The sequence below is a fragment of the Diabrotica virgifera genome, chromosome 3 (genome assembly GCF_917563875.1).
Source record: "Diabrotica virgifera virgifera chromosome 3, PGI_DIABVI_V3a".
Lineage (NCBI taxonomy): Eukaryota > Metazoa > Arthropoda > Insecta > Coleoptera > Chrysomelidae > Diabrotica > Diabrotica virgifera.
Window position 1 is genome coordinate 63913128 of NC_065445.1, and position 27211 is coordinate 63940338.

A 27211-nucleotide genomic window follows, 5' to 3' on the forward strand; every position below is an offset into this window, starting at 1 on the left:
AAATACGATTTATTAGCGCCATCTATCAACAATGTTAAAAAATGTTTCGAATAAATGTTAATTATTCTTTCATGAGGAATTCAAAACTGCAATACAAAACGGGGGCTCCTATTTAAGATTTTAGAGTTACCCCTCCCCCTCCCCCACCTCCAAGGTGTGGAGTGGGAGGGAGTTTTAGATTTTTTGGGTCATTTTAAACCAAATAGTCTGTTTTCATTTTTTTCAAAAGTTGATAATTTTCGAGTAAAATTATTATTTTCACCTACCTCTACCGAAAGTATACTTTTCCGGGCCTGATTGTAGGGAGCAAAGTTGTACTTTTCCTCCCTAGGGAGGAAAAGTAAAAGTGACGTCATGGTATTTCATTCATGAAACATAACTTATTGACGCCCTGTACAATATCTATTTTCTATTACGTAAGTATCTATACATTTTAACGTTTATTTATAAAACACCCTGTATTTTGCAGAATGGTAAAAAACAGTAAATTGTTATTTTGATTTAACAATGTTTACATTAATAATTTGACTTATATTTGACAGTTGACAGTTATATTGTACCTACTTGTTAGTTTTAGTTTTAATAAATTTTGTTGGCTAATTAGGAAGGTGGAAAAACCATATGTATAACATGGGAGTAAAGTGCCTTTTCCTCCCTTGAATGATTACTGCCCTCCGCTACGCGTCGGGCAGTAAACTTCATTCTCGGGAGGAAAAGTAGCACTTTCCTCCCTTGTTATACAAATAGCTATTTTTGAGCTGACCAAGTAACTAAATTTAAGTTTAAACATTAAATTTCAAGATTCTGGAGAGTAACCGGGACTCATTTCAATAAACTCGATAATATCAAAATATTTGTATATGTGTTATATTTAGTATATTTTAAGTTAAAATTATAATAAGGGAGTATATATTTTGAAAAAATTTAATTTTCAGATAGGCAAATAGTTATACAGGGTGTCCCAGACTAATTTACCCACGGTATATCTCTTAAACGAATAGAGATTTTCGAATGGGACAAAAGTGGTCTATTCTACTAGGCGTAGAAAACAATCATCCCCTAAATATTCATCCCTTAGTTACAAGCCCTAATTTTAATTTTTTTAATAGCACCCTGTATATTTTTTATAGTTTTGGATGTGGTCTTCTATCGTCTATTCAACCCTTTTTTTGAAAATAAAATCGGTTCGTAAATAACCAAGAAAATATCAGTTTAGTTTTGTTAATTATGTGTCCCAGACTAATTTATCCAGGCTATATTTCTTAAACCAATAGAGATTTTCGAATGGGACAAAAACTTATCTATTACATTTGTAATACACTTTAATATGGCGTAGAAAAAAAATTATCCCCTAAATATTCATCCCTTAGTTACAACCCCTAACTTTATTTTTTTTTAATAGCACCCTGTAAGTTAGGGATGAATATTTAGGGGATGAATTTTTTCTACGCCATATGAAAGTGTGTTACAAATGGAATATATCAGCTTTTGTCCCATTCGAAAATCTCTATTCGTTTAAGAAATATAGCCTGGATAAATTAGTCTGGGACACACAGTTAACAAAAATAAACTGATAGTTTCTTGGTTATTTACGAACCGATTTTATTTTCAAAAAATGTGTTGAATAGACGATAAAAGACTACATCCAAAACTATAAAAAAATATGCAGGGTGCTATTAAAAAAATTAAAGTTAAGGATTGTAACTAAGGGATGAATATTTAGGGGATGATTTTTTTGTACGCCATATTTTACAAGTAGAATATATCACTTTTTGTCACATTCGAAAATCTCTATTCGTTTAAGAGATATAGCGTGGGTAAATTAGTCTGGGACACCCTGTATATTCCACCGAATTACAAGATATTACTACAATCATCTTTTAGCTTATATTTCTCTCTTTAAGATTAAAACAAAATTAGCTGCCACTATCTGCCCCTTTGATTTTGCGAGAATACTTTGTACAAGCGCTCTGCGCTATGAGTTTCAATATGAATCGTTAACAACGTAGAAGAAATAGATAATGCCGCAGCATTGAGATAGATGTAGATCTTTTGTTATTTAAGTATCATAGGGTAAAATCAAAGATATAAGGGTCAGGTACAGTATTGTTGAAAAATAAAGTAAAAATTAGTTTTGACTTTCATATGATTAATAATAGAATTTAACGTTGGAATAAAAAATCCGTCATTGCATCCGCCATTTTGTTTTTAAAATTTCGATTTCGGATTCGTAATCAGCAACCTCAAAAACCCCCGGATATCAAATTTCGACGGTATTACCTATATTTAAAATATATAAACCCGCCATATTACATTCGCCATTTTGTTTTTTGCAATTTAGACTTCGGATTCGTAATTAGCGACCTCAAAAACCTCTGGTTGCCTAATTTCATGCAAATCAAAAAAGCTTTCATATTTTGGCCATTTTTTCGGGTTTTTGGACCACTGTGCGGCGGCTTAAAGGTCAAGGGGACGGGCGTAATTAACAATTAAAAAACAACGGTCTAAATTTAAATAAACTCCGAATACTCATCAGAATCTAGAAATTGAATGAACCGCAAAAATAATAATTTACATATAATTTTTAAACCCTCGAAAATGACCATTTTCGCATTTATCATATTTTAAATCGCTTATAACTCGAAAACTATTCACTTTTGAGATAAACGAAGAGAACTTTTTTATTTAAAATGACCCAAGAAATCTAAAAAAATATTTTTCGGAGCAAAGAAAGGTGATATTTTGAATTTATTTAAAAAATTGTTTAAACAATTTCTGTTCAAAAATTTTGCACGTCACTTTTTGATTTGTTCAAAACATGGACCAAAAAGAATCTCACGATCAAAATTATTATAAAATGCCATATTAGTTTAAAAAATACATATATATTGTAGGTACATACTGTCCTATAGAAATTATTGTTTTAAGTAAAGAGTTAAAATTATGCAAAATCCATATTATAAAATTAATGATCAAATAGCATGTTTACCGAAAAAATGACCGCTGACAAATGTTCCTCTTCTTCCAAACAAAATCATTCAAATCCGCACCTCAATAAAAAAATTCAACAAAAGGCAATTCCGATAGAATTTAAGAGAGGAAAAGAGGAGAGAATCCATCGAGGCGTGTTAGAGATAGGACGGAGACTCGGAAAAGGACATTCGCTCCGGGAGTCCGGGAAGGAAGGACTTCTTCCTGTTCCGGCAACCCAATCAGACTTCTGAAGAATAATTGATAACAACTATATAGGTACCTATATCTCTTTTCCGAGGACTCGACAATCAAACTGACACATTTTCCGAGAACGGTGTATTCAAAACAACATTTCATGGGATGAAAGACATAAAATGAGAAAAGAAAAAAGGAAGGGACGTGTAAGATATCTATTTCGTTTAATTTTAGTAAAAATCAATACACGGGTTGAATCGTATCTATTCAAAATGAAACTGTTGACTAATAAAAAAAAAGAATGTGTGTGTACTTTGTACGCACGTAAAAAGTTATACTTCTATTATAATATAATTTCAACGAAATAAATATACCTACTTAACAGTTACAATACAAAAAATTAACAACAATTACCAAAAATGAACCAAAACTTAACAATGCCAAATATTAAAAAAAAAAAGAAAAAAATGTGAATCGTCCGGGATTTGAACCCGCAATCTCGCGATTTTTTGATCTCTGGTCCAATGCTCTACCAACAAGGTCATCAAGCCGCATGCTACTTACCTTTCAGATATACATAATTATACATCACGGTGACAAGTGAAATATAAAAATAGATGTTTTATTATTTTACGCCCAAGGAAGACAAATCCAAAGACACAAAATTATATTAAAAACTTTTAAACCACCTTTTTCAAATTGCGCAAGTTGTATTATTAATATTAATGTTAATAAATGAAATATAAATATTTTGACGTTTCACAATTAGACAATTCACTTTTAACTGCAGTGCCTTAAAAATTTTAAAGCACTAGTGCCTTAAAGTAGCATTTTTAACACGTTTGTAGAAAAATATATTTAAAAACACTAATACATATATTCTTTCCACACCTTTTCTGGACTGATACATACATAAATTAAAACATTTTGAAGTATAACTTCAAAAATATAATATGAAAACTATTTAAAAAGGCAGTATAACTATTAACTAACTTTTGTTGTTTCTCTTCCCACAAATTTTTACACGCAACAACCATACATAACCAAACCGTCAACCGTCCAAACCACAGCTGCGCTACAGCTGCCATATTGGATAATTTTTGACATGTCATTTGAACATCCAATCAGAACAAAGTTATAATGCGCATGCGTCGGGATCGTAGGTTTTAACATATAAAAATTCACCCTCATATCGCGCGTAAAGAAGTATAACTTCAATAACTTATATCTATAGGTACCAAAGAAAAATATGAGGTCATACAAAAATAAAAAAATAAAATGGAAATAGGAACACAGTTACACTTCTTTTTCTGTTATTGGGTTTATCCTTCTGATGTCTTTTGATTATTAATTTAAGTATTTCACCTTTCTCCGATTTTTTGCGCCATTTTATTCTTTGTTGTTTTTATTTCACCTTTTACGCTTTTTATTATTCTAATAACATATTATTTATTATTCTCGCAACTATCCGAGATCTTCACAGTCGGTAAAGTAGTTAGACAGGGTGGATACCGTCACCAGGTACATACAGTTTTTTTTGGAATGAGGTGGAAAGATTCGTAAATCGACTAGGGAAGGTGTCGCTAGTACTGTTGGATTCAACCAAACCAGAGACATACGCCGACGGCACGGTGTCAAACTAAGTGACAGAGGGCCCCCTTCGGACATTCCTACCAGGTCACCTACCAACTAAAACCACCCCCTCTTCGACAATAATAACCCTCTGGAGAAGTTCAATAGGTGCACCAATGCACCTTAATGACACTAAAAATCTGTACCAGTCCAATATAGCGACAGTACGACGTACGACTAGATCATAAGTACTTCAAACCAATTCAAGACCGAGAGAGGTGATAGACAAGGATGCGTGTTGTCACCTGACTTATTTAACATTTATGGTGAACATGTCATGAGGATGGTTTTAGAAGGATGGGCCGATGGAGTAACAGTAGCTGGTAGGAAAATCTCCAATTTAAGATTTGCTGATGACACTACGCTTATAGCAGCAAATGAACAAGAAATGTTCGATCTCCTGCGAAGAGTTGAGTACGAAAGCAATAAAGTTGGTCTGAAAATCAATAAAGCTAAGACAAAAATAATGATGGTCGACAGATTCGACACTATTCAACTTACTAACATTTTACAGGAATACCAGATAGTAAACACGTTTGTCTATCTCGGGTCTATAGTATAACTAACGATGGTAACTGTGAAGCAGAAGTTCGGAGACGTATTGGTATGGCAAAAAATGCGATGAGTCGCCTAACTAAAGTTTGGAAAGACAGATCTATCTCTCAAAATATCAAGATGAGACTGGTAAATGCCCTTGTATTCTCAATATTTCTATACGGAGCAGAGACTTGGATTCTTCGCGCATACGAGCGTCAAAAAATTGATGCTTTTGAGATGTGGGGCTGGAGACGATTGCTGCGCATACCTTGGACAGCTCATACAACAAACTTTTCCATTCTAAACCAACTCAAGATTAAAAAAAGGCTGTCCACAATATGTATTCAACGAATACTGCAATTTTTGGTCACGTGGTTCGCAGAGGTGACGACAGTTTGGAGAGATTAATTGTTTCTGGAAACGTTCCGGGGAGAAGATCAAGAGGACGATCACCAACTAGATGGTCCGACCAAATAAAGAATTCAGCTAGAAACTCATTCTGCGAAGCTCTTAGAGCAGCTGAAGATAGAGACCAATGGAGAAACATTGTTAGAAATATTGGAAGAAATCACGATTCTCAGTAATGGGGAAACGACAAGAGAGAGAGAGAGAGAGAGAGAGAGAGAGAGAGTTCAGATAAATATATTATCATCAAAAAGTGAATATTATTTTATGTCGTCAATAAACATTTTTGTATATCTAAGGTAGGTGTAGGTAATATGGCCATGTACGGTAATATGGCCATCTAAAAAATTTCCTACTACCTTTATGTTTAAACAATAGAAATCTTGATATTAGCATAGTAATACACATTTAGTGCCGAAATTGTTAAACAGATGGTGCCACATTCTGTATACGTCTGAACAGCACGTCATTGTTGTGAAAACTCGCCATTGTAAAAGGTGGTTATTAATTCCATAATTTTTAATAAAATCTTAACTGGTTCTAATAGGTAAATTTTTATTATATTAATTGTATTTACGTGTTTCGTAGACCTTAAAAATTATGTACATCTTCTTATTTTATTGTATAATTTTTGATTTATTATATTTTTTCGTAGACAAATATCAAAATACAGTGTTGAGTAATACGGCCAGCCAGGTGAAAAGTAGGGTTATATGGCCATGGCCATATTTATCTTCCTGTGGCCATATTACTCTACAATAAATATTTGCTTGCTGTATTGATTGATTTCTTTTGTTACTGAAAACAAAAATGCCCCAGTATCAGTGCAGGGGCCTACGAGGCAACTGGGTCGAAGAAAATTTGGCAGCAGCTTTAAGAGCGGTGGAAAATGGTACCGCAGTTAACACCGCTAGTCGTACATATAACATCCCAAGGCGGACACTTCGACGATATTTAGAGCAGGGAAAGCAAGTAAAGTCTTGTCTAGGGCGAAAAACTATACTTACAAATGCCCAAGAAGCAGAATTAGTTCAACGCATTATCCGTCTTTCGCAAATTGGATATCGCACTTGCTGCAAGGGTACTGTGTAAATGTGTATATCGGTTTACAGAACTCAATAAAATCCCAAATCCTGTTCAAGAAATTAAAGGAATAGATGGTCGTTATTGGCTACGTGTAGTTTTATGAAGCGAAATCCTCAAATCAGACCTAGGAAAGCACAAAACTTAAATCCGGCTAGGGCACAAAAACTTAACAAATTCATTGTAAAAGATCATTTTACTAAGCTGGAAGGTATTTTAAGAGAAATGGACATAATAGATAAGCCCGAACGGATATATAATGTAGACGAGAACGGTTGCAGGTTAACACTTCACCAACAGCAGAAAGTTTTAGCGCAAAAAGGTGCAAGAAGTAATGTTGTTGCAAACGAACACGGAGAAAGTGTTACCATTGTTTCGTGTGGTAATGCTCTAAGTACAGCAATCCCTCCAATGGTGATTTTTAAGGGTAAACGTAGTAAGCCAGAATGGGTTGACTCACTTCCTCCAGGTGCTCTTGTTCGAATGACTACAAAAGGCAGCATGAATATTGAAACGTTCTCAGTTTGGCTTCAACACTTTTCAAAATTTAAGATTGCTGGTCCATGTACATATTATCATATTCGATGGTGCAAGATGTCACTTTGATCACACTATTGTAGACACTGCCGAAAGATACGAAATCACTCTATACTGTTTACCTAGTAATACTACTCACGAGCTCCAACCAATGGACAAAGCTGTATTTAGAGCCTTTGAATATTACTGGGATGATGAAGTTATGAAATATTATTCTGTCCATAGGGATCGTGTTATTACTAAAAAGAGATTTGGTGCAATTTTTTCGATTGCTTGGGACAAAACAATGACGCCATCTAATATAAAATCGGGGTTTTCTTCAACAGAAATTTATCCGTTTAACCCAGAAGCTATCCCAGAGATAACGTTTGCTCCTAGTACTATCACATACCAACATCAGGAAGATAAAGAGAATGTGACGTTGTCAGAAACTAACGTTGATAATAAAAGCAGATGATTGTATCCCGTCAACTTCAGGAAGCCAATACGCATACCATAGATGGTAAAAAGTCTCATCAATGCTCCAAGAATTACCCAATCCAACAAAAAAATTTAAGGCCTTGTCTGCTAAGAAAAAGGGAACAAATAAACAAGAATCTTGGTTCTGAAAATTATGCAAGGAAGACAGAATGATAGATATGAGGCTATGTACCGTATGTAGCAGTTGTCCACGAAGAGTGCATGGGTCTCACATCTAAAGACAAAATTGATACATTCTTATGCCCTGATTGTGAAAAATAAATAATATTAAGTTTCTGTACTGTATTTTCTTAACTATTTTATTGTATTATGTGTTAAGTTTCATAATTTGATATAAAAATTTACTTACTGTAAAGTGGCCATATTGCCGACACCATGTTGGTAATATGGCCAACGGTAGTATTTTTTTAATTACGTCATAAATATCGTATTTTTATCAATTTTGGAAAAATTATAAAACAAATCTATATATAGATAACCCATGTAACTATAATAACAGTTACTTTTTAAAAAACTTATATTTGGCCACAAATACAGACAAAAGTTCTTAAGGTGGCAATATTACCTGCACATACCTTATTATGGTAGCTATATAGTTTTCTCTTAAAACTGTGCACATACAAAACTCATTTCCTCGTTTTTCTTTACAGTATACTAATTTTGCATTTATCCACGGTGAATTTCCATTTAGCGATTAAAAGAAAATTGGATTTAGCTTCTGTCATGTATATCGCAGCACTACGAGCGATAACATTTACCTTCCACTCCACCAATCTCATAAAGACCGTATAATAACCGAGCTGTCATATGCAATATTAGAGATAGAGAAAATCTGGCTACCGCGGGCGTTTGGTTTGTTATCCAAACTTAATAATGGCAGTCAAAGCGTCGGCGATGACGTCAGGCGCGATGACATAACGCATCGATGCCTAACTTCACAGAGCCACTTTTCGCTCCGTGCTGAATGTGCCCTCGGGATTCGGGATGTGTAAATACGGAGAGCTCGATACTACTTCAACAGGCGATTGCACCCTTTGGAGATGATGTTGAAGACTTGCGGCGGCATTTTATACCAGATCTGCCTTAGAACAAAGGTTTGTGTAAATGGAGACTTGATCATAGATTCTGATAATTAACTATTTTATGAATAAACTACACATATCCAGTATAAATGTTATATTTATATACAGAGTGGGCCAAATAAAAGGAGCCACCCCTATATTTGGCAGTATTTATTAGATTTTAAGAAAATTAAAAAACAAGTCAATTGTTGATCTAAGGGGGACACATTTTTACGATACAAACATCTGTCATTTGTCAACTCCCTCCCTTCCACTTCCCCCACCCCTTATTTTTAAATAGGGAATAGGGGTCGTGTGCTAGCTCATTTGAAAGGTTTTTCAGTTCTCTATTCAGTAATATCAACATCGACTTAAAAATGTATACAGGGTGTCCAAGAAAAATTATTTTGAATTAAATTAATTAACACAAAAAGAAGAATGTATGTATTTATTTAACTCAGAACACATTCTACTGCTGACAGAAAACAGAAAAAAATGTTTTTTGATAAATAGACACTGCTTTTTGCTTAATTTTAATGTTCAAGCTTCCACCCATCTGCCTCTTGGTAGGTTGAATATTGAATTTAAGCAACAAACAGTGATTATTTATCAAATAAACATTTTTTTCTGTTTTTTATCAGCAGTAGAATGTATTCTGAGTTAAATAAATTACATACATTCTTCTTTTTGTGTCAATTAATTTAATTTAAAATAATTTTTCTTGGACACCCTGTATAAATTTTTATGTCAATGTTGATATTACTGAATAGAGAATTGAATAACCTTCCAAATGAGCTAGCACACGACCCCTATTCCCTATTTAAAAATAAGGGGTGGGGGAAGTGGAAGGGAGGTAGTTGACAAATGACAGATGTTTGTACCGTAAAAATGTGTCCCCCTTAGATCAAAAATTGACCTGTTTTTTTATTTTCTTAAAATCCAATAAATACTGCCAAATATCGGGGTGGCTCCTTTTATTTGGCCCACTTAATCATAATGTACGAGTAGGATACAGCGCGCAAGAGAAAAAGGGCCATCCACATTTAAAATTTAAGAAGTTTTGTATATTTTTTCTCTTATTTACACTAAGCGTCAAAATTAACGCACCACCTTAAAAATGGGACATTTTTGATGTCTCGTATTTCCTAAACCTGTTGTCCGATTTGAGCGATTTTTTTAGTATATTGTAGCTTTATTCTTCAAGAATATTGATGTAATAATATTATTGCCAAACAGGTACCCAAGTGTCATTGTATACCGGGTGTAACAATGATAGTGTGTTTTTTTCTCAAAGTTTGGAACACCCTGTGGAATATTCTAACGTATATAAAATATTGAAATTAAAACTTAACTGTAGCATTAGGCTTTCTTAACATTTTGCTTTTTGATTCATTCGCTTCTGTTGGATAATCAAAAAGTTAGTTACTCTAACAACTAGAAATGTTATTCATCATTACAGGGTGTTTCTAAATAAGTGCGACAAACATTAAGGAATAATTCTGCATGAAAATATAATGACCGTTTGCTTTATAAACATATGTCCGCAAATGCTTTGTTTTCGAGATACGGGATGTTGAATTTTTTCTTAGAAACTGACAATTTATTTATTGCTCTAAAACTGGTTAAGATATGCAAATGAAATTTGGTAGGTTTTAAGAAGTAGCTATTGCGCATTTCTTCGACATACAATTAAGAATTTTATATTTACCATTGGCGTGCATACGGATATAAACATTTTAGATACATCCCGTATGCACGCCAATGGTGAATATAAAATTCTTAAAAATGAATAACCATTTACCGCGCTGAGCAGATGGGACGTGAATTATAAATTGTAAAATTCCCTCATCTTCCTTAGTCTCAGCATCCGTTATGGCTTGCAAATTGTAGAAGCCTCGGAGGTATAACCAGAGAAGGTTCCCATTGTTTTCAGTCTGATGGGATGTAGAGTAACATTATGTTGCTTTTTATGCCATTAGATTGAAAACTTTAGCCTTGTAGTCTTTTTATAAAATTCTTAGTTGTATCTAAAAAATGCGCAATAATAACCTCTTAAAATCTACCAAATTTCATTTGCATGTCTCAACCGGTTTTAGAGCAATAAATAAATCGTCAGTTTGTAAGAAAAAATTCAACATCCCATATCTCGGAAACGAAGCATTTGTGAACATATGTATATAAAGCAAACGGTCATTATTTTTTCATGCAGAATTACCCCTTAAAGTTTGTCGCACTTATTTAGAAACACCCTGTATTGATGAATAATATGGCTAGTTGTTAAAGTACCTAACTTTTTTATTATCCCACATAAGCGAATAAGTCAAAAAGTAAAATATTAAGAAAGCCTAAGGCTACAGTTGGGTTTTAATTTCAATATTTTATATACTCTAGAATATTCCACAGGGTGTTCCAAACTTTGAGAAAAAAACACTATCATTGTTACACCCGGTATACAATGACACTTAACTGTATACCAATAATATTATTACATCGATATTCTTGAAGAACAAAGCTAACAAATCATATACTAAAAAAATCACTAAAATCGGACAGGTTTAGGAAAAGAGAAAAAATATTAATATTCATAGTACACCTTCTAGTAGGAGAGGAAAGTATGCTAAATGTGCAGTCACTCGAGGGCTTTGATGACCTATTGGGTTGTGAAGAGTAGCTTCTAAAACCATAAAAAGTTAAGTAAAGTTTTCCATTTTAGTGGGGACTTGTCCATTTTTAATTTAATTTTCCATTTCCAACAATCGTTTTTTCCGATTATAGCGCCATCTATCCATAATTTGAAAAAATGTTTCAAATAAAAGTTAGGTACTTATTTTTACGTAAGGAATCCGAATCTGCAATAAAAAATTGGGGTTCCTATTTAAAATTTTAAAGTATCCCCCCACACCACCTCGGTTCACCACTAACCTTTTTCGATCTGATGTTCATTTCGCGAAATATCGCGGAATTCGTATTTAAAACCCGCGAGTAGTCGCGCCGTAGATACTCTGGGCTAATTAGCAAAATTCATGGAAAAGTTATTTACCCGCAATTTTATTGCTGGAATCGAATTATAAGATCTTATACATTAATAATATAGGTATGCAAAGTTCGCAAATAGTGTGCTACTTTTTTTATAAACAAAATGGCGTCGACAAATCGTATTTTTTTCAATTATTGCTCTATAACTTCGAAGATTTCAACTTTACAACAAAAACCCTCAAATAAAAATTCACCGCAATTAAATTCTGCATAGAGATATGTTTTTCACGATTTGCTCCGACGAAAATTTTCCTCGGAAAATGCGGGTTTTCCTAACAAAAACTCTAATTTTCAAATAAAGTTTTAGGTAAGTAATTATTAATCAATAATTAAATAACTTAGTGACATAAAATCTTTCTTGGTATAGATTGTAATTCCAGAAGCCGGTGAAAATTAAACGAATATTTTAGCAACAACTCAATTGTTAATTAACAATTTACGATCGCAATAATAACCAAAATAATCATGATACATTGATCAAACTTTTAAAGATTATAAAGTTGAGATGCTTATTTAATATTTTATCGACAAAATATAAATTTTTCTTTTTTTTGCATAATCTTTAAATTTTGAAAAAAAAAGTTATAATACGCTGGTCTAATTAGTAAAGTACAAAGAAAGGTTATTTACCAGCAATTTTATTGCTGGAATCAAATTATAAGATCCTATTTATTATTAATATAGGTATGCAAAGTCCGCAGATAGTGTGCTACTTTTTTTATAAACAAAATGGCGCCGACAAATCGTACTTTTTTCAATTATTGCTCTGTAACTTCGAAGATTTTAACTTTACACCAAAAACACTCAAATAAAAATTCACCCCAATTTAATTCTACATAGAGGCATGTTTTTCCCGACTTGCTCCGACGAAAATTTTCCTCGGAAAATGTGGGTTTTCCCAACAAAATCTCGAATTCTCAAATAATTTTTTTGGGCCAGTAATTATTTATCAATAATTATATAGCTTGGTGAAATAAAAGCTTTCTTGGTATAGATTATAAATTCAGAAGCCGGTGAAAATGAAACGAATATTTTAGCAACAATTCAATTGTTAATTAACAAATTACAGTCGCAATAACAACCAAAATAATCATGAGATATTGATCAAACTTAGAAAGATTATAAAGGTGTGATGCCTATTTAATATTTTGTCGACAACATATAATTTTTTCATTTTTTGCATAATCTTTAAATGTTTAAAAAAAATTGTTATAAACAAATTAACATTTCTCAGAAATTGTTTATTATATTCTAATTTTAAAAAATACTTAAAATGTGTATTTCATAGGTCTTGAAAATGAATGCTTTAAAAAAATTTTCCAACCATTTGCAAAAAGTTATGAAACAGCAAAATAAATATACGTTTTCTCCGTTATTTATAATTTGTTTTAATTGTTTCAAAGCTTAAAAGTGAGTCTATGGTACAATTTAATTACTCACAAAGAATGTCAAAAATTAGTGCAATGGTTATATTTTAATCAAAGGTTAAAAATACTTTTTTTTGTAATTTTTAGCGCAAAAGTAGGCCTGATACAGAGTCGGAGCTAAAATGATCACTCGAAGCGACTGACACGCAACATGCATTATTTATTAAAAGTGTACGTCGCGCGGCTGATCGTCGCTCCGAGTGAAAATTTTAGCTACAGTACTGTATTACTCTACTTTCGCGCGTGTAAATTACAAAAAAATATATTTATAATCTTTAAAATACAACCATTAAACTGATAATCGTTAATTTTTGTAAATAATTAGCTTGTACTTTAAACTCACTTCTACGCTTTGAAAGAATTAAAAATAATAATAAACACCGTAATAATCGTATGTTTATTTTGCTGTTTCATAACTTTTTTGCAAATGGTTGCAAAAAAGTTTTAAAGCATTCATTTTCAAGATATTTAAAATGCGCATTTTAGCTATTTTTTAAAATTATAATAAAATAAAAACTTTCTGAGAAACGTTAATTTGTTTATAACTATTTTTTTTAAACATTTAAAGATTATGCAAAAAAATAAAAAAATTATATTTTGTCGACAAAATATTAAATAGGCATCTCATTTTTATAAGATTTCAAAGTTTGATCAGTGTATCATAATTATTTTGGATATTATTGCGACCGTAAATTATTAATTAACAATTGAATTGTTGCTAAAATATTCGTTTAATTTTCACCAGCTTCTGGAACTATAATCTAAACCAAAAAGGGTTTTAAGTCACCAAATTATTTAATTATTGGTAGATAATTACTTATCTAAAACTTTATTTGAAAATTAAAGATTTTGTTGGGAAAACCCGCATTTTCCGAGGAAAATTTTCGTCGTATCAGATCGGGAGAAACACGTCTCTATGCAGAATTTAATCACGGTAAATTTTTATTTGGGTGTTTTTGTTGTAAAGTTAAAATCTTCGGAGTTATAGAGCAATAATTGAAAAAAACACGATTTTCGGGCGCCATTTTGTTTATAAAAAAAGTAGCACACTATCTGAGGACTTTGCATACCTATATTATTAATATATAGGATCTTATAATTCGATTCCAGAAATAAAATTGCTGGTAAATAACTTTTCCCAAAAATGGCCTATTCTCCGGTAATCAGCCCAGACTAAGATAGAATCTCACATTTTATCCTTTTTCGCGATAACTTGATGAAAAAATTTCGTAAGTAAATCGAGAAAGGGTGTAGTAATGCGTAGGTATTTTTTTTCTTCTTCTTTTTGTGGAATTTATGGCTTTGGGGAGAGCCAATTAGCTTTAATAATTGTTGGAAATAATATTTCTAACGTAGCAAGTAAATAAAAATTAGTACTATAACATAAAAATTTGTTGTAAATTCGTATTGTGAGATGAAATCTAACACGCGACTGTCCCCACCCCTCTCCGTGGGGAGTCGTGTTTGGTATCATTCGATAGATTTTTGACAAATATTCAGCACGTCTTTTTTAGTTTTTAGATCTATCGTTCATTTCGCGAAATATTCGCATTTTTCTTGTGAAACTTTGTGACTCACCCATTTCCTTACGCACCGCCCAAATCGATTTTTGAAATATACACTATTTTGCATGTACTCAACTTACCTTATTTTAATCTGACGATTTCAAGTTTTTCTAAGGATATATTTTTTTCGGTCCCCCTTAACGAACTCCCCTGTGTTTAGAGTTTAGAGCCAATGAGGGTCTAGAGGTATCTACAGGGGGTTTCTACTACGTTTCTATCAGGTTTCTCCCCATATGATAATTTGACGCGCTCGAGTTACTGCAAAAATCCCCGCTTGGGCTCCCCTACCATTCTTAATTATTAAATTAGTCCAAAATAGATCCAAACTTGACAACAAAATGATCAACGATCAGGAACTAAGAACAGTATAATAAAAAAATTAACGAAAAACAAGAAAAAGAGTGGCCCATGGGGGGATCGAACCCACGACCTTCGCGTTATTAGCACGACGCTCTAACCAACTGAGCTAATGGGCCATGTGTTTTTTAGTTCACAATATACTGTACTAAAATCTGAATCTAAAGCTGATGAAAATAATGATTGAATGATTGTTTAGAATATGACATCACAAATCTGGATTTATAGTAATAAATTCTATCAAAACAGTAACTAAAAGTAGTTTTAAATATATATTTAGTTTGACGATTGTATAAAATCAAAGAATATGTAGACGCTTGTACATATTCTATGTTCGTTGGTAAAAACCGTATTAGGTCTTGGGCCACCATTTAAAAAAAATTACCTCGTTCATGAGACTTTTTTTATCCAATTATTCATTATTACATGTGGCATGAATACGTGCTCACTTCAGCAACCCTTTTATCATTTTTTGTTTAAATATAGTTTTACAGAGATATTAAATTAGTGTTAAATTAAAGAACTGGCTCATGGGGGGATCGAACCCACGACCTTCGCGTTATTAGCACGACGCTCTAACGTCTAACCAACTGAGCTAATGGGCCATAATATCTTGTGTAAAATAATTACAGTTGGCATACGAGGGTAGTGAAAAATGTTATTTGATTCAATTATTAAATAATTAAATAACTATAATATATACTAATTAACAATCAAGCAAGCCTAAATAGTAGATTTAAATAAACAAAATATGGGTTATTTTTATTAATTTATATGCTCGTGGTATTTATTAAAAAAACGTCAAATTTAATCATATTTTGAACATAGTTCTGAAAAATTCAGTATTATAAAAACAAGTAATTTTAATAAAAACAAGTAAAACAAGAGCTATTTTTTATATTTTAAAGTTTTCAGATTTACCAATTTACACTGTTTACTAATTTTAACATAAACTCTATACAATCGTATTTAATAAAATAATTGGCCCATGGGGGGATCGAACCCACGACCTTCGCGTTATTAGCACGACGCTCTAACCAACTGAGCTAATGGGCCATAATATCTTGTGTAAAATAATTACAGTTGCCATACGAGGTAGTTAAAAATGTTATTTGATTCAATTATTAAATAATTGAATAACTATAATATATACTAATTAACAATCAAGCAAGCCTAAATAGTAGATTTAAATAAACAAAATATGGGTTATTTTTATTAATTTATATGCTCGTGGTATTTATTAAAAAACGTCAGATTTAATCATATTTTGAACATAGTTCTGAAAAATTCAGTATTATAAAAACAAGTAATTTTAATAAAAACAAGTAAAACAAGAGCTATTTTTTATATTTTAAAGTTTTCAGATTTACCAATTTACACTGTTTACTAATTTTAACATAAACTCTATACAATCGTATTTAATAAAATAATTGGCCCATGGGGGGATCGAACCCACGACCTTCGCGTTATTAGCACGACGCTCTAACCAACTGAGCTAATGGGCCATAATATCTTGTGTAAAATAATTACAGTTGCCATACGAGGTAGTTAAAAATGTTATTTGATTCAATTATTAAATAATTAAATAACTATAATATATACTAATTAACAATCAAGCAAGCCTAAATAGTAGATCTAAATAAACAAAATATGGGTTATTTTTATTAATTTATATGCTCGTGGTATTTATTAAAAAACGTCAGATTTAATCATATTTTGAACATAGTTCTGAAAAATTCAATATTATAAAAACAAGTAATTTTAATAAAAACAAGTAAAACAAGAGCTATTTTTTATATTTTAAAATTTTCAGATTTACCAATTTACACTGTTTACTATTTTTAACATAAACTTCTATACAATCGTATTTAATAAAATAATTGGCCCATGGGGGGATCGAACCCACGACCTTCGCGTTATTAGCACGACGCTCTAACCAACTGAGCTAATGGGCCATAATATCTTGTGTAAAATAATTACAGTTGGCATACGAGGTAGTTAAAAATGTTATTTGATTCAATTATTAAATAATTAAATAACTATAATATATACTAATTAACAATCAAGCAAGCCTAAATAGTAGATTTAAATAAACAAAATATGGGTTATTTTTATTAATTTATATGCTCGTGGTATTTATTAAAAAACGTCAGATTTAATCATATTTTGAACATAGTTCTGAAAAATTCAGTATTATAAAAACAAGTAATTTTAATAAAAACAAGTAAAACAAGAGCTATTTTTTATATTTTAAAGTTTTCAGATTTACCAATTTACACTGTTTACTATTTTTAACATAAACTTCTATACAATCGTATTTAATAAAATAACTGGCCCATGGGGGGATCGAACCCACGACCTTCGCGTTATTAGCACGACGCTCTAACCAACTGAGCTAATGGGCCATATAATTTATATGAAATTACTACATTTCGCAAAAATGGGGGGTGAACAATATAGATAACTTATGAAAACTTGAAAACTACAATGTATGTTGTATCTCGGTTATCAAAGCTTCTTTTATTTATTTACAAATTTTGTTTCAAGAACTTTTTTTACACAATTTCCGTAATGCGATTCGAAACCTCCAAAAATAAATAAATGTCATTTGTAATAAGCTGAAATAAGCTATAAAACAGCTAAATGGCATTTGGTGGAGTACAGGACTGCAAAATCAGACAAAGAAAAAAATCTACCAAACTATCGTGGAAGGAATTGTCCTGTACAACTCGGAAGTGTGGGAAGTAAAAGACCGACAAAATAAAAGACTTCAAGCTTTAGAAATGGACGCGCTTAGAAGAAGCTGCAGAATATCTAAACTGCAGCATATCCCAAACGAAGAAATAAAAGAAAGAATGGAAGTAGAAAAGGATATTATAGACAGAATAGAACAAAAAAGATTAATATGGTACGGGCATGTCCAGAGAATGGGACCAACAAGATGGCCCAAGAAAATGATCCAGTATGTACCACCCAAGAGAAGAAAAAGAGGCAGACCGAAGAGAACATGGATACAAGATGTAGAGAAAGCAATGAACAGTAGACAACTCAACGAGGAAGATATTCGTGACCGAAAAGCATGGCGAATAGGATGCGGGAAACGGCGAATGCTGTAGAACACCCGATATATATATATCATTTGTAATACAGTTCATTGTGGTTTATTCCCATATATCAAACATTCAGTCAAAATGATGCCATAAGAAAATAGTTTCAGAACCATGTTCAAAATCTATTGAAATTTTACGTTTTTATAAAATAAATAAGTACCTACTACAATAGATTGTAAATAATCCATATTCTGTTTAGTTATACAATACATACTATTTATTTAGGCTAGCTTGCTTTTTAATGTCCATATAATATTTTATTTAGTAAATAATTCAAATAACATTTTTAACTACCCTCGTATTTGCCAACTATACGAATTTTGTACAAAATATATGGCCCATTAGCTCAGTTGGTTAGAGCGTCGTGCTAATAACGCGAAGGTCGTGGGTTCGATCCCCCCATGGGCCAATTTTTTTAAATGTCATTGGAAGAAGAAATAAATCGGGACAAAAGAAAATAAAAAATGGCTATTATTATATTTAACCAATTAATAGGTTAGGTTTATGACCAGTATAATATTTTGATTAAAATAAATTAAAAAAAACTTGGCCCATGGGGGGATCGAACCCACGACCTTCGCGTTATTAGCACGACGCTCTAACCAACTGAGCTAATGGGCCATGTTTCACGCTTGAAAAATAGAATTTTGTCAAATTTTTATAATACCTATTTATTCTAAGTTTATTTATACATAATAATATATTGCGAAACGTCAAATAAACTTAATTAAAAGTATAATTTGTGGCTTTCTTTCCAACTATAATAATAAATTGCATTAAGTTGCTACAAGAGAATAGCTTCAGAACAATATTTTTACCTATCTTTTCTATTATACTCCTTTGTACTCACATTACCTATTTGTCTCCTAATATCCTCATTTTTTTTTTATGTTTTCTAACAGATACGATAGGTTGTCTTTTTAGTTTTGCATATAGCCATAAAAACAAAAAAAAAATATAGACTTAAAGTACTTTGGTAGGGGAGCCCAAGCCCAAGCGGGGATTTTTGCAGTTACTCGAGCCATAGGCGTAACCAGGGGGTAGTTTGGGGGTTATAACCCCCCCATTGGGATGTACTTTGAGCTCTATACGTTTAACACCATACCCCTCAGAGACCTTCCAGTAGTTGTAACCCCCCCCCCCTTAGGATCATCCTGGTACGCCTATGACTCGAGCGCGTCAGATTATCATATGGGGAGAAACCTGGTACCCTGCAGATGTACCTCTAGCATATTTGGCTCTTAACACAGGGGAGTTCGTTGAGGGGGGCCCGAAAAAAAATCTATTCCTAAAAGACTCGAAATTGTCAGATTAAGATAAGGTAAGTTAAGTACATGCAAAAGAGTGTATATTTCAAAAATCTGACATTGAGCCGGGCGTAAGGAAATGGGTGAGTCCCAAAGTTTCACAAGAAAAAAGCGAATATTTCGCGAAATGAATGGCAGATCGAAAAACTAAAAAATACGTGCTCAATATTTTTTAAAAATCTATCGAATGATACCAAACATGACTTCCCACGGAGAGGGGTGGGGGTAAATTTAATATTTTAAAAAATACGAATCCCACTATATTTCGCGAAATGAACATCAGATCGAAAAACTGTAAAATACACTTAATATTTTTGAAAAATCTATCGAATGGCACCAATCACGAACCCCCACGTAGGGGTGTAGGGGGGTTACTTTAAAATCTTAAATAGGAGCCTCCATTTTTTATTGCAGATCTGGATTCCTTACGTAAAAATAAGTAACTTTTATTCGAAAGATTTTTTCGAATTATGGATAGATGGCGTTATAATCGGAAAAAACAATTGTTGGAAATGGAAAATTAAATTAAAAAAATGACAAGCGCCCACTAAAATGGAAAACTTTACCTAACTTTTTCTGGTTTTAGGACCTACTCTTCTCAAACCAATAGGTCCCCATAACGCTCGAGTGACTGCACATTTAGCATACTTTGCTCCCCTACCACTTTATTGCTTTTCAAAATATGTCCCACCAAGATCGATACACTTTTGCATACATTCAAACCAATTGGTAAAACAGATATCGTTCCCCGACCTAAGTCGTTGGGACTTAGGTCGGGGCTATACGGTGGATGGTTTAACAATTCGATGTTTCGAAGCTCCAAAAACTAAGTATATTGTTTTTGGGCAGTGTGAGAGCACTTGCATTGTCCTGATGTAGGATGATTCGCCGTTGTGTGTTGCTTTGTCAGAGTTTCGCGATAACTTCTGGTAAACAAACGGTTATATACCAATCAGAAGTAACTGTTCTTCGATCTTCTTCTAAAGCAATTGTTGCCACATGGCCAGATTTTGACAAAAAAGTTGCGACCATTGTCTTTGACACACTTCGAGGACGGGTCACTTTTGTTAGTCTTTCCTCATCTTGAAACACCCACACAGCGGATTAGCATTTATTTTCCTGTTAGTAGGAGTAAATCCAAGATTCATCGTCACTAACAATACTGTGAACGTTTGTTGAGCTTTCTTTGTTGAACTGTTCCAATGTTTTTCGACACCAATTGACGCGAGCCGCTTTTTTGCTTTTTTGTAAGCAAATGAGGGATTCAACGGCAAACCAACTTCCTAACACCCAGTTTTTTATGTAGGCAGAACCTATTTTACTTCAAATCAGGCCCGAGGCACTACATAATTTTCGGGCCCCTAAATATAATTTAATAATATTAATCAAGTTAATTAGTTAATATTGATATCAAATTTTTTAATTGTTCTAAGACCTTCTTCTTCTTCTTAATGTACCCCTGTATTTGCGGGATATAATAATTTCGCATAAATTATATGGCCCATTAGCTCAGTTGGTTAGAGCGTCGTGCTAATAACGCGAAGGTCGTGGGTTCGATCCCCCCATGGGCCAATAGTTTTGTTCAAAACGATTGCGAACACCTAGTGAACATCTCCAAAAATAGATAATAATAATATTCTTCTTATTTCATAATAATATTCCTGTCAAAAATCAACTAATATTTACGTGTTTTATTTCCGCCACAGAGAAAGACAAGATACCTATCTGGTCTTTCTCTGACAAGATATCTTTCAAACATCGCCTTAGTGATATAGTGATGACCTTCATCCATGTTGTTGCCCATCTTCGTCGTTTATGTTTCTCTGTTGGGGTCCAGTATATTTTTTGAGGATTTTGCTATCTTTCATCCGATTGATGTGTCCTTATCCTATAAGTTGCTGTTTTTCTGTCTTCTTTTTGTATTTTCATTTTTTCTCTAAATTTGGCATTTTTTATATATGTTCTAACCAAGATCTTCTTGCGGCTCTTGTCAAAAAGTCCATTTCAGTAGATACTTAATAAGTTTGGCGTCATATTTTTTATTAATGCGTATATGTTAACAGTTGGTTCAGTATTGTATTGTAGATCCGTGTCTTTATATTCTGTATAACAATAACTGTAACATTATATTTTTTTCTACCCCCGTATTTGCAGGATATAATAATTTCGCATAAATTATATGGCCCATTAGCTCAGTTGGTTAGAGCGTCGTGCTAATAACGCGAAGGTCGTAGGTTCGATCCCCCCATGGGCCAATAGTTTTGTTCAAAACGATTGCAAACACCTAGTGAACATCTCCAAAAATAGGTAATAATAATATTCTTCTTATTTTATAATAATATTCCTGTCAAAAATCAACTAATACTTTCAAAATTCGTGTTTTATTTCCGCCACAGAGAAAGACAATATATCGTGTCTCTTGTCTTCTCTGACAAGATAATATATTCCAGACATCGCCTTAGGGTGCGTTTACTACGGAGACCAAAGGATGTTGTCCTAGCCTAGACCATGGTATCGTAATCTTCATATACGTGAATTCTCGCATTTAAAATAATGCACTTATTTTACATAGCGATCGATAATATAGTTTCGATCGCCGTTAATATCGTTTCGATAGGTAAAATAAATACATTATTTTAAATGCGAGAATTCACGAATATGAAGAGTACGATACCATGCTCCTGTCTAGGATACCATCCTTTGGTCTCCGTAGTGAACGCAGTGATGCCCTTCATCCATGTTATTGCCCATCTTCAATGTTTATGTTTCTCTGTTGAGGACCAGTATATTTTTTTGAGGATTCTGCTATCTTTCATTCGATTGACGTGTCCGTTTCATACAAGTTGTTTTTCTATGTCTTCTTTTCAGTGGCGTACTGATAAACCAGCGGGCCCTGGTTCCATTTGAGATGCGCACCCGCTCTCCCAATAGAAACGCACATTGTATATAAAAAATTTTTAATAAACATTAAATATAAATTATCATATTATATCATCAAATATATCATATATTTATAAAAACTCAACCTAATTATAGTCCATTTACTCACGGTTCTTGCTGTTAAAGAACCGCTCGGATTAAGATGAAATTTGGCATACCCGTAGCTAAAATGTCAAACAAAAAAAGTGATACCTATTTTGCCCTGGGGGTGACTTACACCCCTTCTCGGGCGGTGAAAAACATACGTTCAAGATAAGTCCGGAATTGGATAACCTGACTAATAATGAATCAGAGGATAAGTTTAGCAGATGAACAACAGGGTTTTCGTACTGGAAGATCGTGTACAGATGCAATATTCGTCATAAAGCAAATTACTGAGAAATCACTAGAGTATAATAGACCAGCATTTCTATGTCTGATTGACTTAAAGAAAGCATTTGACAGAGTAAGACTCAGGGATGTAATCCACCTTCTGTATAATAGAGAAATCCCTCTAGATATCATAAAAACTATTGAGAACATCTACCAAAATAACAAGATGGAAGTCAGAATAGATGGACAACTTACAGAACCTGTAGATATAGGCAGCGGAATAAGACAGGGAGACTCATTGAGTCCTCTGCTTTTCAATTTAATCATGGATGAAATCATCAAAAACGTCAACAAAGGAAGAGGATATAGAATGGGAAACAAAGAAGTAAAAATACTCTGCTACGCAGACGACGCAATATTGATAGCCCAAGATGAAGATAGTCTGCAAAGATTAGTCCACAGATTTAACATAAGAGCAAAAGAATTCAATATGACAATTTCATCTCAAAAAACTAAAACTTTAGTAATCAGTAAAGAACCAATCAGATGCAAAATAGAAATTGATGGTATCAGTATTGAACAAGTAATGGAAGTAAAATACCTTGGAATTACATTGTCAAGTTACGGAGACCTAGACAAAGAAGTGAGAAATCAAGTACAAAAAGCAAATAGATTGGCAGGATGCCTTAATAACACTATATGGCGAAACCGACATATTAACACTGAGATGAAGTCAAGAATTTATAAAGCCAGTGTAAGACCAATAATGACATATGCATCAAAAACAAGACCCGATACAGCCACAACACAAAGACTACTGGAAACGGCAGAGATGAGAGTACTGAGAAGAATTACAGGAAATACACTGAGAGATCGAAAGAGGAACGAAGATATTAGAAGACAATGTAACGTACAGTGTATAAACGAATGGACACTAAATAGAAAAAAAGAATGGAACAACCATATAACCAGAATGGGGGAGACACGTGTGGTCAAAATAGCACGAGATAAATCACCAATCGGCAGAAGAAGTATCGGCCGACCACGCAAAAGATGGAGTGACAACCTCCCACAGAGGTATCAATCCGCCAATGAACAAGCAGAATTGCTTATAAAGAGGAAGAAGAAGAAGAAGACTAATTCTTAATTAAACACTTAAAAATTATTGGTAACACTTCTTCTTTACCTGCCATCTCCGCGACGAAGGTTGGCAATCATCATTGCTATTCTAACTTTTGACACTACAGGCCGAAAGAGTTCAGTTGAGCTGCATCTAAACGATTCTCTTAGATTTCTCAGCCAGGACTTTTTTCTTCTAACTATACTGCTTCTTCCTTTAATCTTTCCCTGGATTATTAATTTTAGGAGTTTATATCTGTCACAACGTGTTATATGACCCAAGTATTGCTGATACCAAAAATCTCAACTAGTAAAAAAATATATGTTTTACTATTGTGACTATTTTGGTTTTAGTTTGTATTTTTTTTTCCTGAAGACAAAAATTGGTTATAGAAGATATGGCAGTGCAAAATTTGCATACACTCGTGATTAGTGACTCGTTGAAGCCTATTTAACTACAGCCTTTTAAAAAATAAGCACTTTACACCAACGAATCTTAAATGTCTTATAAACAATACATAAGTAAAGTAATTTGTGAAGTGGTAACGATTAATTTCATTTCAAATGCTAATTAGAGGGTGATTTTCACTACTTTTTTTACCAATCATAAAAAAGATACCAACATCATTTTGATCGTAACTTACTTACTTTTAATGTTAGAAACTTAAAAAAAAAATGGAATATTAAAACAATAAGTTAATATTAATCCTATTGTTTTTCATACTGACAAGACTGAACACTTTACGCCAACCGTTTTCATAAATAATGAAACTCAAAAATTTCGTAATAATTAAAAACCTTAATATCGGAAAACTTAAACAGCTTCTAAAAAAATGAACATTGGAATGAAATTTATATCAACAAAATAGATTCTCAAATTGCAAATGATATAATATATTAATTTATAAATAAGTTAAATAATTACATACAAACCTCTAAGAAGATAAAACGGTTAAATAAAATAATATCAAAAAAAATCTTGGATAACGGTGGGGTTGATATCTTTTATCAAACGACGAGATTTTCTTAAAAAGAAATTAGTGTTTATATTTATCCTTATTATAGTTACCACTATTGTCTATATTTAGAATTTAACTTCAGAAATACCTAAAAGCACAGCCTGAAGGATGCGGGTGCTATAAACACGAGTATCGAACAGCGAGCCAATTGTATTGGGATTATTTTTATAACCGTATAAAACTTGTATTGATCAGTTGCTGACTTTCTGCAGCTGTAGTTTAACTAAAACTTATTCATAATTATTGTACATATAAAAAATACAAGTGTTTGAGTTAGCACGTGTAGGCAGCACCGGCGGTGATAATAGTCTTTAAAAGTGTAGAAACAAGGGCTTAGAAGCAGGTAAAACGAGTAAGGAACCTTACAAAAACGGAGTGTTTCATAAATTGTGTTTTTAAATTTTTTAATGAATAGATATTCTTCGTGTTTATTTATAAGTACACCTACAAAAATTAACATTTATTTAGCAGTTACATTTCCTAGTCTGTATTTGTGTAATAATTTAAAATGTTTCCATCAAATTAGAAATAAAAGAATCAAAAAGCTCATTAGAGAGGGCCCCTGCGGGGCCCGGGCCCTGGTTCCGCGGAATCCGCGAAACCATACTCAGTACGCCACTGCTTCTTTTTGTATTTTCATTTTTCTCTAAAATTGGCATTTTTTATATGTTCTAACCAAGATCTTCTTGCGGCTCTCCTCCAAAAGTCCATTTCAGTAGGTACTTAATAAGTTTGGCGTCGTATTTTTTGTTGATGTCCATATGTTAATAGTTGGTTCAATATTGTATTGTAGATCCGTCTCTTTATATTCTGTATAACAATAACTGTAACATTATATTTTTTTCTACCCCCGTATTTGCGGGATATAATAATTTCGCTTAAATTATATGGCCCATTAGCTCAGTTGGTTAGAGCGTCGTGCTAATAACGCGAAGGTCGTGGGTTCGATCCCCCCATGGGCCAGTTATTTTATTCAAAACGATTGTACACACCTAGTGCACATTTCGAAAATAAATAGTTCATTTGTATAATAATATTCTTGTCAAATATAGACTAATGTTTATAAAACTCTGAATAGTTCTGAAACTATTTTCTGGTGGCATATTGTTTACTGAATGTTTAATATATGGGAATAAACCACCATGAATTGTAATACAGATGACATTTATTTATTTTTGGACGTTTAATTAAAAAAAAAAATCCTAAAATAAAATTTGTAAATAAATAAAAGAAGCTTTGATAACCGATATCTATATAACATTATATTTTAGATTGCGTAAGTTATCAATCTTGTTCGCCCCCATTTTTGCAAAATGTAGTAATTTCGCATAAATTACTTGGCCCATTAGCTCAGTTGGTTAGAGCGTCGTGCTAATAACGCGAAGGTCGTGGGTTCGATCCCCCCATGGGCCAATACTTTTATTCAAAACGATTGCAAACACCTAGTGAACATCTCCAAAAATAGATAATAATAATATTCTTCTTATTTTATAATAATATTCCTGTCAAAACTCAACTAATATTTACAAAATTCGTGTTTTATTTTCGCCACAGAGAAAGACAAGATATCTTGGCTTTTTCTGACAAGATATCTTTCAGACATCGCCTTAGTGATGCCCTTCATCCATGTTGTTGCCCATCTTAGTCGTTTATGTTTCTCTGTTGGGGTCCAGTATATTTTTGAGGATTCTGCTATCTTTCATTCGATTGACGTGTCCGTATCATATGGGTTGCTGTTTTTCTGTCTTCCTTTTGTATTTTCATTTTTTCTCTAAAATTGCCATTTTTTATATGTTCTAACCAAGATCTTCTTGCGGCTCTCCTCCAAAAGTCCATTTCAGTAGGTACTTAATAAGTTTGGCGTCGTATTTTTTGTTGATGCCCATATGTTATCAGTTGGTTCAATATTGTATTGTAGATCCGTCTCTTTATATTCTGTATAACAATAACTGTAACATTATATTTTTTTCTACCCCCGTATTTGCGGGATATAATAATTTCGCTTAAATTATATGGCCCATTAGCTCAGTTGGTTAGAGCGTCGTGCTAATAACGCGAAGGTCGTGGGTTCGATCCCCCCATGGGCCAATTCTTTTTAATAAAATCATTGGAAGAA

General features: G+C 32.8%; 1 protein-coding gene and 13 non-coding genes across 14 annotated transcripts in view; 6 read left to right on the forward strand and 8 right to left on the reverse strand.

Annotated features, from left to right (window-relative positions):
- The window catches only part of LOC126881093 (DNA-binding protein D-ETS-3), a 231279-nt gene that overhangs the window by 176083 nt on the left and 27985 nt on the right, over positions 1-27211 (reverse strand). The gene's annotated exons all lie outside the window — the stretch shown is intronic.
- Positions 15334-15407, reverse strand: Trnai-aau (transfer RNA isoleucine (anticodon AAU)). Its single transcript has one exon. It is a non-coding gene; the product is annotated as a tRNA-Ile (tRNA).
- Trnai-aau (transfer RNA isoleucine (anticodon AAU)) lies at positions 15813-15893 on the reverse strand. The gene has a single exon. It is a non-coding gene; the product is annotated as a tRNA-Ile (tRNA).
- On the reverse strand, positions 16271-16344 carry Trnai-aau (transfer RNA isoleucine (anticodon AAU)). The gene has a single exon. It is a non-coding gene; the product is annotated as a tRNA-Ile (tRNA).
- Positions 16720-16793, reverse strand: Trnai-aau (transfer RNA isoleucine (anticodon AAU)). Its single transcript has one exon. It is a non-coding gene; the product is annotated as a tRNA-Ile (tRNA).
- Trnai-aau (transfer RNA isoleucine (anticodon AAU)) lies at positions 17170-17243 on the reverse strand. Its single transcript has one exon. It is a non-coding gene; the product is annotated as a tRNA-Ile (tRNA).
- Trnai-aau (transfer RNA isoleucine (anticodon AAU)) lies at positions 17620-17693 on the reverse strand. The gene has a single exon. It is a non-coding gene; the product is annotated as a tRNA-Ile (tRNA).
- Positions 18734-18807, forward strand: Trnai-aau (transfer RNA isoleucine (anticodon AAU)). Its single transcript has one exon. It is a non-coding gene; the product is annotated as a tRNA-Ile (tRNA).
- On the reverse strand, positions 18946-19019 carry Trnai-aau (transfer RNA isoleucine (anticodon AAU)). Its single transcript has one exon. It is a non-coding gene; the product is annotated as a tRNA-Ile (tRNA).
- On the forward strand, positions 21204-21277 carry Trnai-aau (transfer RNA isoleucine (anticodon AAU)). Its single transcript has one exon. It is a non-coding gene; the product is annotated as a tRNA-Ile (tRNA).
- Positions 21887-21960, forward strand: Trnai-aau (transfer RNA isoleucine (anticodon AAU)). Its single transcript has one exon. It is a non-coding gene; the product is annotated as a tRNA-Ile (tRNA).
- Positions 25985-26058, forward strand: Trnai-aau (transfer RNA isoleucine (anticodon AAU)). Its single transcript has one exon. It is a non-coding gene; the product is annotated as a tRNA-Ile (tRNA).
- Positions 26435-26508, forward strand: Trnai-aau (transfer RNA isoleucine (anticodon AAU)). Its single transcript has one exon. It is a non-coding gene; the product is annotated as a tRNA-Ile (tRNA).
- Trnai-aau (transfer RNA isoleucine (anticodon AAU)) lies at positions 27110-27183 on the forward strand. The gene has a single exon. It is a non-coding gene; the product is annotated as a tRNA-Ile (tRNA).